Here is a 14176-nt window from a genome sequence, read left to right on the forward strand (position 1 = left end):
AAAACTGCTAATAAGATTACGGTCATGGTGACACTAAGTAGTATAAAATAGCAAAAAGTTAGCCTACTGTCCATTCCTCCTATGCTTATTCCCCCAAACCTGAGGCTTTGACTCATGGCAGTGTTAGACCAAAATGTACCTTCTCCTCACATCCAAGTTTTGGACATCAGGGCAGCTCTGGGCCCCGCAGACACTCTTAATCAATGGTTCTTAAATGTTAGGGGGTTATGAATCCCGTTGAGAATCTAATGAAAGACATATACTCTCTCTAGGGGAAATGAACTTCAGCACATAGAACATTTTAGAAATAATTTTGGTGTCTTCATAGAGTGCCCTGTAGTTCATCTCAGAGTCCTCTGAGGATGACTGACCTTTGTTGTTTGATTACCATGCTAAGCAGTGTGTGATATGTGTTACCTGTCTCATCCCCTTTAATTCCCACAATGACCTGATGAGTTAGGTTCTATGTTATGCTCATTCAATAAGATGAGGAAATGGAGGCAGAGAGAGATGCAGTAGCTGAGTTGCTAGGTGATGCAGGAAGTAAGTGGAGGAGCTGGGACTAGAACCTAGGCAATCTGGCACCAGTCCAGTTTGAGAACCCTTGGTTTGGAGAATTTTATTCAGTTCTAGGCTGAATTCTAATCTGAAGGCGCATCAGGTGTATTGGACAATTGTGGGGGTTCTGAATCACCAAGGGACTCAAGGGTGAGATCCATAGATAAGCAGCTTTTGACATCACCTGAGTGTTTGTTAGCAGTGCAAGCACTCAGTTCTCACATCAGAACTATACAGTTTTATTAAGGTCCTCCAGGAGATGTGTATGCACATTAAAGTTTAAGATGAATGGGCTTAGGCCATGTAACATTAGCAACTTTGACCCCCTCTGAAACCATTTTGAGCTTAAAATTAAGTTTTTGGTAGCTTTGGGGAATATTGCCGATGGTTTCCGGTGATCTGACTGATAGTGATGGCATGGTTGTGGGGAAGGTGGTGTAGAGAGAGGTGGAGTCAGCAGTAAATGAGTGTAAGTGAGAACAACATATTGATACCCAGTAGGTCCCCCTTCTCTAAGGTGACTCTAAGATCTATTTAGAATGTTCTTTTAAAATGATAACATTCTAGAATTGAGAAACAAACTTATAAAAAATGCCATTCTCGTTAGCTGCGTGCCTTCCAGCAGCACAGGATGCTTCGGATTCTGGGTAGTATGAGGCTATGGATAGCCATCAAAGCTTCAAAAAGGAAAGCTTTAATGTCTCCTAAATATTTCCTGCGAGGCACCATTGCCGTGGTAGGTCTTTAAGAACCAGTGGGGATGTGTCACACCTGGTGAGCAGATGTCCTCTGAGCTGATTGCTTGCTGTGCCCATTCCTGACACCCTTACTTTATGGCCTGGTTTCTGACCTCAAATGGCTATGCTCTCAGATCCACTTTATTTGGTGCCAGTGCCTCCATTGGACCCAGCTGCCTCTTGGATCATTGCCATCTTTGGTGGGTTTTGCAAATAACCCCTTTCTTGTTTTTGAACTCTAGGAAGTTGAACTTCCTATGGCTAAATGATGGTGTATCCCTAAGCTGGAGCTTTTACCAAGCAGTAGTTCTTACACCCACATCTCTCCTCATGTAGGACCCTCTTTTCTCATTGAGAGTAGTCAGTATGATAAATTCATAAGATCACAGGAAAGGACATTTTTAAATCCTTTTAGATACATTCTGGAATGTAAGAACATCCCGTGGAATAGTGATATAAAATGAGCGAAATGTCCTCAAGACATGCTTTTCTGTGAGAACTTGAGACCAGCAATGATTTTGTAGTTAATTTAATAGGTTCTGGGGTAGATATTGGACTTTGATAGTGATGAATGAAGAGATTATTATTTGAATGTGAAGAAAGCTGCGTGCGCTTTTCTATCTCTGAGTAGGGAGTGTGAAATCTATTTAGAGATATAACCAGGAGCCTAAAAAGTGAAGTCTGTTAAAACAAGAAAAAAAAAAGGTACTGCTAATAATTTTGATACCTGTATCAAGAGTGCTCTGTAAAAGTGGTGCTAAAAATTCCCCTTTTTGAGAAAACCTTATTTCATTATATTTTAAAATTCAGTACTACTTCTTCAACCAATAAAACTAGAGGACAAAATGTTTCAGAATGTTTAATATAGGAGCTACATTTGAGTTAACTAAACACACACACACCCAAGATTAACATTATAGACCGTTATATAAATACCCCTGAGGCATACTGATATTTGACATGAGATTATTATCTCCTAAAATGCAAGGCATGCACACTTTAGACCAATACAGATACCATTTAATATGATATCCTGAGAACTCTGCTTTTCCTTTAGTCACTCATTTGAAACAAGTGATGACCCAAAGAGTAAACAATGTGTCAACTCATCAGCTGGGGGAATATTTCAGTGGGGGAATATTTCAGTGTGAGATGTGGATACATTAAGGTCTCTTGATGTGTCGATTAATTTTTTTTTATTAATTAACCAGTGTTCAGAAATCGGAGCAAATGGCTACTTGCCACAGGAATAGAGAAACTCGAGCAAACCTTGGAAATGTCAACGTGACAACTGCCTTGAAAAAGTTGTTCAATGGAAGATCTTTTTACAATTGAAGTATAGTTGCTGTCTAATACTGTATGTTACAGGTGTGCAATATAGTGATTCACAATTTTTAAAGCTTGTAATCCATTTATAGCTATTATAAATTACTGGCTATATCAATGAGATATCTTATATTGTGATTACTTACAGTACCTGAGAATGTTTCTTCATTGGGAAATACCTAGCATTAAATAACCAAAATATATTTAATTAATTCATACGCCACTTAGTTCCAAAGAAGAGTCAAGCCACTGTAGATGTTGCTTTCCTAAAATTTAGGGTAATTCAAGGTTGCCTAAGGAGATAATGTGTATCAACTGTGGAATCATCTACGTGTCATCTGCTGATGTTTCACAGGCGATCACCAAATCCTTCAGAATACTATAAACAACATTCTTCCCCCAAGGGAAAGAAGTCCAGACTGTAGTTCAACATTTCTTGGCAGTTGTGAAAAATATAATAATGGACGTTGTCAGGCACCTTAATGAAAGCTCCCTGAGTGACCCTTTTACATATGCAACTTATCCTCAGTGGCATCATTTGTGAGGAAAGGTTAAGGTAAATGAGTTGGCCTTTCTTTATACTATTAATTAAAAAGAAAGAAGAGCTTGCCAGTGTCTCACATAAAGTGTTTATTTAGATTATTTGTTGTTTTTGCTTGTACCTCAGACTGTAGGCAATAGCCCCAGTGCAGGGAGACCCTTTTCTTGATCCCTTTTGATCCCTAAGATGCCTCCATTTACGTAGTGAAGGGTCTGACAAGTACTGATTGCAACTCTGCATGTATTTTGGGGTGTTTGTCTCAAGTAGCACAAAAGCATTTATTCTGGTGATATTCTGAAGGGAACGTTATGAAAACAAACCCTCTAATGTTACTCATGCTTATCTGTCAGCAGCCTTGAAAACTGAGAAAAATGAGCTTGGAAAGAAAGCAATGGGAGAAGTTGGAGCAGGTGATTGGGGAGCAGGAACAAGGGAATGATAAAACATCAACACGTCAGAGTGATGGAAGGGCAGTGGCATTTTAATGGAAGAGAGTCTGAGAAAAGGAGAAATTAGAGAAACAAAGATAAATGGACAGAAAAAGAAATATTTGTCAACTTTTTCATCAGGATTTAAACTTTTTAAAAAAGTATTTCTCTCTTCTTTTTGAGTTCACGTTTGTTTCTATGTACCTGGCACTGTACTAAATGCTTTATTTTAAATATTATTATTACAGTGTACTATTTTAACCCTGTGAGGAGACTATTAGTGTTTAAGTGTGTTTAATAATTTTGAAATGTGTGAGCCCTTGAGTTTGATTGTCTAGAGCTGGAATCCCTGACGTGCCACTTACTGGTTCTTTGATCTCAGGGATGGTGACCTTTTTGTACCCCAGTTTCTTCATTTGCAAAATGGTGACAGTAGTAGTATATATCTCATAAGGTTATGGTGAGGATTAAAAGGTTACTATATGCAAAGCATTTAGAACACAGTATACATGTGGAAGCACTCAATAACAGTTGGCCATTGTTATTTGTATTAATATTCCAATGAGATGGTTGAGCATCAGAAAAATCAAGGCACATTCTTAAGGAATCTCAATTTGTTTCAGACCTAGGTGAATCTGACTTAAGCACCCATGCTTTTAATCATACCCCATAAGGAGACAGAAGACCTAGTTTTTTACTCCAACATTAACTGACTCTTTTATAAGTTACTTCAACTCTTTGATTTTGCTTGGATTCACCCCTATAGCAGATCTTAGGACAAGGGCTTGATGAATGGTTCCCAGGGAATATGGCTTTTCTTGATGTGTGTATTAACTGTGAATTAACTACTGTAGCCAAATCTGATAACTTGGGAAGAGGGGGACAGAGAAGGAGGGAAGCCAAGCTAACAATGCCATTTTAAGAAAATAGCTGGACACAACTGGGGCTCAGTGCTACCAGGGCTTCCTGGAGATGTACAGAATGTGCCTCCGAATTGTCCATCAGGGACAGGAAAGGTGAGTGTTTATTTATCAGTTCCTGTCCTCTGTTAATCAAGGGTTGCTCTAGGGGTGTTCACTTTCTTCTTACAGTTTGCACATGACCCATCACAGCCTAGAATCTCAGTGGACAGAGAATCCTGGGGCAGAAAGCAAGGGATGGGCGGCACAGCTGAGGTGTGTCACTTTGTGGAAGGTTATATCCGTGGCACAGCTGGTTGCCACAGCCATTTGAGCAAAGTGTTGGGCCAAGGGGTTGGAAAGGTGTTTGACATACTCTCTGTACTTCAGTACACACATTGATCACATAAGGTATTTGCTTCACATTTGTGTAGGTAAATGTTCTGTCATTAGCACCGAGTTGTTGAGGAGGTTCAATGAGATGTATGTGAAAGTGCTCTGAAAAATATAAATCATGTAGAGTATGGCACTACACATGCTATATGGAGATCTCCAAAGCTGAAAGTCAAAGAGCAGCTGAACAATTTTTTTAACCCATCAGTCTGTAGGTACTTTTGAAATCAACACCGCTATCATCTCACTATTATCGTGTAAGTCATGAACCTTCATGCCTTCTTGCTGTGTGCCATCAGTTTTGACGTTCCAACCAAATTTTGGGTAAGGGTTTATTCTCTTTCTTCAAAGTGATTACAGCACAGATAAATCTGGATTTTCAGTGGAAAAAAATCACCTTAAGACCTCAACAGGGCATACCTGACTGAATTCCAAACTGAGTGTTGATGTGACCCTGTGGATCGGAAAGTCCAAGTGTTTCACCTGCCCTGTGCCTAGTCATTTGGCTTCTTGCTCTCTTGGACACTTAGCCCCGTAATATTCTAAGTAAAAATGAAATAAAAGGGAATAAAATTCATGCTGAGTAGGTTCAAATTGGAACCAGTTTGCCACTTTCTGCCTTTAGTGGAAGCTGATCTGTGTTCTACTTTCAGAACTAAATACAGTTATGAGATGTTGAATTTTCAGTGTTGTCTTTCTCCTTTGTAGTTGAATCCTCACTCCTGCCCTTACCCACTGTGGGATGTTGGTCACATCATTTAACCTCTTTCGGCTTTAATTTTCACCGCAAAATTGAGATAATATTAATATTAAATCCCATGAACTGTGATGAGGATGACTTTAATGTGTTTGGAAGAGTTCCTGGAGCATTCTAATTCATGTTAGCTGTTCATATTATTGTTATTATTATTATTGGTTTTGACAAATATCTATAGCTTTATTTTTTCAGTGTTTAAATGTAATGGTTATTTCTATTAATTCAATTTAATGATGAGCTGCTCTAATAACATTTTATATGAAATATAAAGGCTCTTAGAATCATCTTGATGTCCTGACTGAGAGATGAGTTTAAATGCTTTTGACCCTCTGAGGTGCCCTCTGACATCAGGAAAGCACACAGCCTTTCTAAAGTTGATTTTCTAAACAGAAAATTGATAGCCCTGTCCATAACTGATATAGAAACAATTTGAGAATGTCAAGGAACTCAGAAAGAGTAATGATTTTGGTGATGATGCTGAGTACTGATGGAGGTTGCTTTCCCTGCAGAGAGCTCCATGTGCCTCGTGGTCCTGTTGCATGTCCTTCACATGCACCTGTGAAGGAGATTTGGGCTCACACCGTGTCTGTGTAGCAGACCTCTGTCTCACAGATTTATAGAAAAGAATGTAAGTGTAGCCCAGTGTAATAGAGTCTGACTCCATTTTTTAAATTTTTTTTTTGATGTTTGCTGGCATCCTAAGCCTCATCCCTCCCCGCTCCTCTTCTGCCCCACTTCTGGGAAATCTGATAAGAAAGTCTGAGTGCTTCCACCTTTGATGTTGGTGGGAAGTTCAAACCACACAAGCCGCTGCCTGGGCACAGAGGCCCTCATGCCATCCTCACCCTCTTACCACCATAAAACCCCCACGCCATTCTTCCTCAGCTCTTGCAAGCCATTTTCAGACCAGCTTGAGGAGAATGCCCTGGCTTCCCCACAAAGCCTCATCATGTAGGTAGTAAACCTTTCATATACCCTTTTCCTGTGGGTGATCAGTCTTGACATTCTAACCACATTTGAGGTGAGGGTGGGGGGGATCTACTTTGTTTCTCCAGAGTGGTTCCAACACTCAGATACCGTCTTGTACTTATAGGGACCCGGGTTCCTTGGAGAAGTGAGTCCAGGTCCAGGGCAAGGACAATACAAGGTAAGTCTGGGATATTTTGTCATGCATGCCCTAAAGCAAGGAAGTGCTCCAAGACTAGTGGGGTCATGTCAAAAGAATTACAGAAGCCTGGAGGAAGGGGCTTCTACTTGTCAAAATGGGACAATTTGAGCATTGAAAAGAGTAATGATGGTAATAGATTATATCACATTGAATATAAATCTATCATGATAGAAGAGGGCAAGGAGGAGAGAGAGAAGAAATAAAGAGGGAAGCTCTTCTTTCAAGAACATTATTCACTAACAAATGTAGAAAAAGGAGAGAATTTTTTTTTAAATCACCATTTTGCAGATGAATATGTCAAACAAAGCATCAAAGAATACTAAAACTTTTGAGTAAAATGTTGGGCTAACAAGATATTCACATGAAATCAAAATATTATCCCATGGGTTATATGGTTTAATTGCCAAGGAAAATTAATCATTCGAATAGATATGTGATACAGTAGGAGGTATACAGCATTGTCTCTGTGCTGTGCCAAAACATTTGACCTGATTCTAGTGGTGAAGAACAATTAAATACAGGATGTGGGACATGATACAGGACAACTGTCCTGAATTTTTCAATATTATGAAAACAGAAACAGAAACAAAAAGACTGTTCTTCTGGAAGAGATGAAAGAAATTAAAAAGACATAACCAAATGCGATGTGAACCTTGATTTGGTCCTAGGCTGAAAAAGTAAAACAATTTTAAAAGACAATTTTGGTCAATTGAGGAAATTTGAAGATAGGTATATGTCCTCTGTTATATGTCCACTGTTGTTATATAGGAGTACACTCATTCTTGGAAGATGTGTGATATTTAGGGATGAACTGTCATGGTGTCTGTAAAACATACAAGAATGACAAAATGTTAATATTTTGATGAATCTAGATGAATGGTATTTATCGTTCTCTTCTTTCAACATTTTTGTAGGTCTTAAAATTTTTAAATAAAAAACTTCAGGTTAAAAGCCCAAGTGAACAGCAATAGGAACAAAAGAACTTCAGAGGAGTGCTAAGACCACCAAAATTCCTGTTACTTCCTCTGAAAGCTTAGTAGATTTGAACAGAGTGTAATGTTTGTACCTGGAAATTATTCTCAATGTAGAAAATAAATAGCAATTATTATTATGTTAAAACACCTGCATGGCTACACATGTTCATAAATCAACGCTATTGTCCCCTATCTAGAGCATCTATTTGAATTACTTTGCTCTGAAAGCAGAGTAAATATGTGCTCTCCGCCAACAAGGACAAATTGACAGCTGACTTGGAGATCAAAAGATTTATGGTTGCTGCAAATCCCCTTATTGTGGGACCTCGTTAATACCAGATTTGATCTGAGAGCATCATACTTGAACTGCAAATGAACCCTGACTTCTGTGATTGGAGAGCCACTGGCAAGACTCACCTGTGATTAACATCTCTCTGCTCGAATAAGGATGACTGCTTGAGGATGACATTTCCAACTTGTTCCACTGGTGTTATTATGTCTGAAAACAGCAGTAATTCCTCATCCTGCTCCTGGGCCCCGAAAAAATAATTGGCGTTCTCATTATCTTTTAGGAGCCTGGAGGAATTTATCCTATTAAGATGGTGGGCAAATGAGTAGTTACTCAGCTCTCTCTGACTTTGTAATGCCTTCTCACAACTTGTTATTGTGCTGCCCTTTGCTGAATCTTTTTCCCTTTCTATAGTACCTTTTTTTTTTTAAAGATGACAACTTATTTTTCTTTTCCTCTGCTGAAAAACTCTGTATGCTGAGAGATTGCCAGTCAGTGTAGTATTATGAACTCAGGGTACAATGCAATTGTAAGAGAATTTTCCAGCATTACATATTCCATCCTCAGCAGATGTGAGATACAACTATCATAATCATACTGCATGTTTTTTCACATTTGTAACAGCATTTTTTGTTACCTTTTTGTTTTCTTAAATGTTCCTCGGAATTCAGTTTTTGTTTTACCACAAATCTTTTCTCCATGGTAGAGAACACAGATTGCATAAAAATGAAAAACCTTAGGCCAGTTTAATGGATACACTGAATTTAAGGAATATGAGTTTTGGTAAAAGTGAAACTTCCTTATAAAATAACTATTTGTCTCTGGAAACTGGAAACTTCCTGTTGAATGCATACTTTCAAAACGAAAACAAATTATCATCTCAGTATCATACGAGTGTTTCCAGATACCTAAAAGAGGAAAGCCTGCAATCAGATTCAGATGGCACAAGTTTGAATCGTGATGTTGCCACCAGCTCTGTGTGTAGCCTTTGAACAATCTGTCATGCTTTTTTGGACCACAGTTTTGTGAAATGGGTACAATAATCACCAGTACACAAGGATATTGTGAGGTTAAATCGTTATCATGATGACATCTGTCAGTGAGCCTGGAAGTATTAGGCATCCAGTACATGTTGGCTAAATTTGAATCTACTGAGAATCCCTAACATCCAAGCAGTTTAATATGGAAAGGACATTCACACCCTGACAAACTGTAGCTAAACAACTCATTTGACGTTCACCTAACAGGAAGTCTGGAGGTAGGTGCTGCTGTTCTTGGTTCAAGGGTTCAATAATATCAGGGTCCAGCAGGAACGCTCTAGGTCACCTGGCCTTCCCTGAATAGTCATCACAAGATGACGGCCACATCTCCCATCATCAAATCTGTGACTGTGGCAAGAAGAGGATCAGTGGCTCATGTTTGTCCCTTTGATCGTGAAACAAAGATTTCCCAGAAGCCCAGGTCAACTTCTGCTTCCACTTCTCTGGCCAGGACTGCATCACGTGCCCTGCTCTGGCTGGGATGGAAACTGGAAAGGGAGAGCTTAGCTTTCTGAGCCTCTGCTGTAGCACGGAGCAAGGGAGGAGAGGGAAACAGGACTGGCGTTAACCCTGAGCAGCAGGCACTATTTCTTTGTTATCTGAGGCACTGGAGGGGCATTTGAAGAGCCTGGGCTTTAGATGGTCTTGATCGGCTTTGCCAGTTACCACCTGGTGACCTTGAATGTTTACTTGATATCTCTGAACCTCAGCTTCCTTATTTACATTAAAAGGTTAGTAATAATCATCTTTCAGGGTTGTTTTAAAGATTATAATGTATAATATATATAGTGGACACTGGATATATCCCAACTGTTGCACAGGACATGCTTATACTAAAATAATATCCATTGTTTATCTGTAATTTTAATTAATTAGTTAAATGGAGGTACTGGGGATTGAACCCAGGACCTCGTGCATGCTAAGCTTGCACTCTACCACTGAGCTATACCCACCCTCCTGAACCTGAAATTTAACTGGACATCCTGTGTATTTATTTGCTGAATCTGGCAACTTTGCTATAAGCAGATCTTAAAAGCTGCTTAGATCAGTTACAGGATCCTGCTATGTCCTCCAGGGTCCAAAGAGAAAGCAAGGCCCCTGAGATGTCATGATTTTGTGTTTCTCTCTTTTCCCCAAGAACAAATTGTTCTTCCTTCCTGGCTCAAAGGGTGGCAGAAATAAAACCTTCCGTGGATAGTTACCCCATTAGCTAATGAATTATGAATTCTTTGCAATAATTGGTTTTATTTTTTTGTGAACATCTAGATAGTAAAATGACCTGGAGGATAGGGGTAGGGAGACACAAAGTTTCTGCTACAGAAAATTATACAAGATTTCAGGCACTAGAACTGGATTTTTGACAGGGATCCACCACTAGTGTTGTAACTTTGTACGATGAGCTTATCCTTTGTATGTTTATTTTCTTTAATATATAATAGGCATAGCAGCTAACTCATAAAATTTTAGTGGGTATCAAATGAGGTCACTTATGTGAAAGCACACCATAAATATCAATTTTTTTAAGAGTTAGAAGCTAAAACTAGGATCAACCTCAAGGGAAGTATTTGTAAAACTGGGACTAATTTTGGCATTTGATAATTTTCTAGGAATTTACCCACTTATCTTTCAAAATTTATTAATGTATAGTATCTAGCTATTCATCAATTGCTGATATTACAATTGTCTACCTAAAAGAACTAATAGAATCCAGAGACAATCTATTAGGACCAATATAAGAGTTTAGAAAAGTTGCTGAATACAATATCAACTTACAAAATCAAAAATGTTTCTGTATACTAGCAATCAGAAAACTCCAGAAAAATAATATTCCATTTGTAATTGCTATAAAACTAAAAGTATCTAAGAGTTAAAATAGTCTAGAATATGTAAAATGTTTATGAAGAAACTTGCCCAACTCGACTTTTCAAAAAGTTAAAATGATGACGTTCATGCAAATATAAAATCAACATGTGTCAAAGACTTAAAACTAATTCATTAACAAGGGAGCCAATAAGGCATTATGGTAACTTCAAAGAACACTTAAGAAGCCAGGGGTTTATAGGCAATTTAACAGAGAAATATTAGGATTGCTAAATTAGTTATAAAACTAATGTCCCACAGGCAAACCATAAATCTTTGGTGCTACTGCTTCCATTAGACACAAAATTATTTGCATCTAGTGGACAAAATTCTAGAAGTTTACATGTAACCTCACTAAGTATGAGACCTATTAATAGTAACAATGACATAAACTGAATACATTTTGTAGCAATCCTTTAGTGGCCTTTGCCCCCACATAATATTCAAAGGATATGCCACACACTTTTTTGGCCTTATTTCCAAGTTTCAAGTCATTTTCCTGACACACTTTAAAATCTGAGTGAAGGACACAAAAGATGATATGAATAAATGGAGTGCCATTTCATGTTCTTGGATGGGATGAATTCATATTACTAAGACACAAGTTCTCTTTAATTCAGTAGATGAATGCAGTGTAATTTCCATCACAAATCCAGTTAGGTATTTTAGAGAAACTGCTAAATGTGCACTAAAACTTGTAGAGAGAAATAAAAGTTTATGGCTGTCTGTTGCTTAAAGTCATAAAGATGAAGCACTTGCCCTGTCAGATATTAAGGCATACTACAAGGCCAGAGTAATGAAAACAATGTGCTAGTGGTGTAAGACCACAGAAACAGCTAAGTGGAAGAAAATAATGCACTCAGAATGAGACTCACATAACCATGCGACTTCAATAAACTTTAAAGGAATTACCACAAATCAGTAGAAACTGTTGAGTTGAAGTTTTTTTGGAAAATTATCTTACTTTATGGAGAAAAATTAAATTGGATCCCTACCTAAGCCTACATATAGTATGACCTCCAATGGATTAAAGATATAAGTTGGAAGGGAAAAAACATACAGCTGATAGAAAAGAAGTTATGAGATAATCTTGCCGATCTAGGAATGGGGAAACACTTCAAAAAGTTTCAAAAGGAAAAACAATAAAGCAAAAGATTGATAAATACAATCATATAAAAATTAAGGCTTTTCCCCCTCAACACCCTGTGTAACTAAGACAGGAGTATTTCCTTCCGTGTAAATGATGCCCCAATAAAGATAACAATCAGAAATATTGTGGGAATATGCACTTTGGATTGATTTGTACTAGCAAGGTAGTTACTTGTATGTATATCTATGTAAAATCTGCAGATACAGACTCTTGGGGAAGACCCACTGGGAACCTGATGGAGATGGAAATGATGGAAAGAGACTGAGAAACGGCTCCTACTGCTCCACCCTATTGCAGCCCTCCCTCCCTGAGCAAGAAAGATTTTTCCTGTATGCAAACCAAGTAAGTTGGGGGAAGTATGCACCTTAAAGAATACAGGAGATGAAATGACCTCTCCATAACTCTGGGAGACTTTCTACCTTCATTCTTTCGGCACATGTTTATGGCACTAACCCTGGTCCAGTCATTGTTGTAGTTGTGGGGAGAGAGCATCAAGCAAACCTGATCCACCCTCTCTACTTGAGCAGCTGTCACTCTGTCTCCAGCACCCTCAGGGGAGACTTCAGGCAGGGAGAGGACCACAGGGGAAGATCCCCATGGTTGTGAAGTTAGGAAAGAAGACATAATCTGTGAAAGCATCGACGCACTCAGGAAAACAAAGGCATTTCACTCATGAAGAATACTATGGGCCGAATTAGTAGACGACTAAATGGGAGTGGGTGGTTTCAATGTCTGAAATTGGCAAGGGATTAATAATTAACAGGGAATTTCTGTATACTGACAAGTCAGTTACTGCAGTGGGAAAATAGGTGAAGAATACGAACAAGCAATTTATAGAAAAGAAAACTCTCAGAACCAAGTACCCAAAGGCATGGTGAAGATAACAATCTGAGAAATTCAGCTTAGATTAACAATATTAAACTGGCAAAAATTAGAAGGCTGAAAAGTGCTGAGTGTTGTCAGGGAAGCACGTATGCAGAAAGCTTCACGGGGGGAGTAGATTGGCACAGCCGTTCTGAGAAACAGCCTGGAGTGATGTAGGCAAAGTAAGTATATGTATATACTATGATGCAGCAACCCTGCTACCAAGAATTTATCCCAAAGAAAATTTCAAACATGGAGTTTTTATAGCATGAAATATATGAATATATTTATTGCAGTGATGGTTACAGTGGTGGGAGTTGGCGGCAGCTTGGGTGGAGTAAATAAGCAAGACTTATAGAATATAGGCGATGGGTGATTAAGCAGCCTTAGGAGGAACCTATCTGATGTACACAGAGAAAAAAGATTGGATCTTCAGAAGATAGTACTTAGACCAAAAAAGTAAAAAGCCAAGTGAGATGTTCCTTATAAAGATTTACATAGTTTAAAATAAATGCCAACAAAATCACTCAACACGTTTTAAAGCACTTTAAAATAAAAAGAAATAAACACAACAGAATGGTTACCTTGGAACAAATACATATTAAAATTAGAGAGCCTCATATGGACCAATGATTATAATGTGTCTTGAACTGAGGAGTATTATCCATTTTGCCTTGTTTATCTGATGAACAACTAATAAGATAAAATGAAACATAGTGCATGGGAGGAACCTAAGCATTTGTGGTGATTGAAAAGGTATGTCCTGCTTACTCCTTGTCTCTGTTTAAATATTCTGCCGTGATCGCTTCTCGGGTGTGGCCCATCTGGGAGGCTGCCGTGGGCTGATTCAGGGTTTCACCTTCTTTAAGCTCACAGACCAGCAAGGAAAATCCAGAAAGAAGAAACAGGCAAAATCAAAAGAGTTCTGGTCTCTACTTTTATGCATACTGTTAAAAATGCTGCAAAAGTTTTGAATATTGTCTTTGCTAGGAGGTACCCCAATGTGTCTGCATTTCTTCCCCTATTTATTTAGTGAATCGTTTTCATCTTTTATAACAGCTTATGCTTCTACAGTTTTCTAGTATGCATATCTCTTTGATGATACGTTGTTTTATCTTCATTACAACTCAACTGGAGATCCTATCTTTTGCAGCTGAGAAAACAAAGACTAGAGAGACCAAATAACTTTCAA

At 38.4% G+C, this 14176-nt stretch overlaps 1 long non-coding RNA gene across 1 annotated transcript in view; it reads left to right on the plus strand.

Annotated features, from left to right (window-relative positions):
• Positions 1-6164: 6164 nt before the first annotated feature.
• The window catches only part of LOC116149516 (uncharacterized), a 131721-nt gene continuing 123709 nt past the window's right edge, over positions 6165-14176 (plus strand). The window contains exons 1-3 of the long non-coding RNA XR_004133106.2: positions 6165-6267; positions 6733-6786; positions 12321-12462. This is a non-coding gene — a long non-coding RNA (uncharacterized LOC116149516). The remainder of the gene's footprint in view (positions 6268-6732; positions 6787-12320; positions 12463-14176) is intronic.

The sequence above is a fragment of the Camelus dromedarius genome, chromosome 3 (genome assembly GCF_036321535.1).
Source record: "Camelus dromedarius isolate mCamDro1 chromosome 3, mCamDro1.pat, whole genome shotgun sequence".
Classification (NCBI taxonomy): Eukaryota; Metazoa; Chordata; class Mammalia; order Artiodactyla; family Camelidae; genus Camelus; species Camelus dromedarius.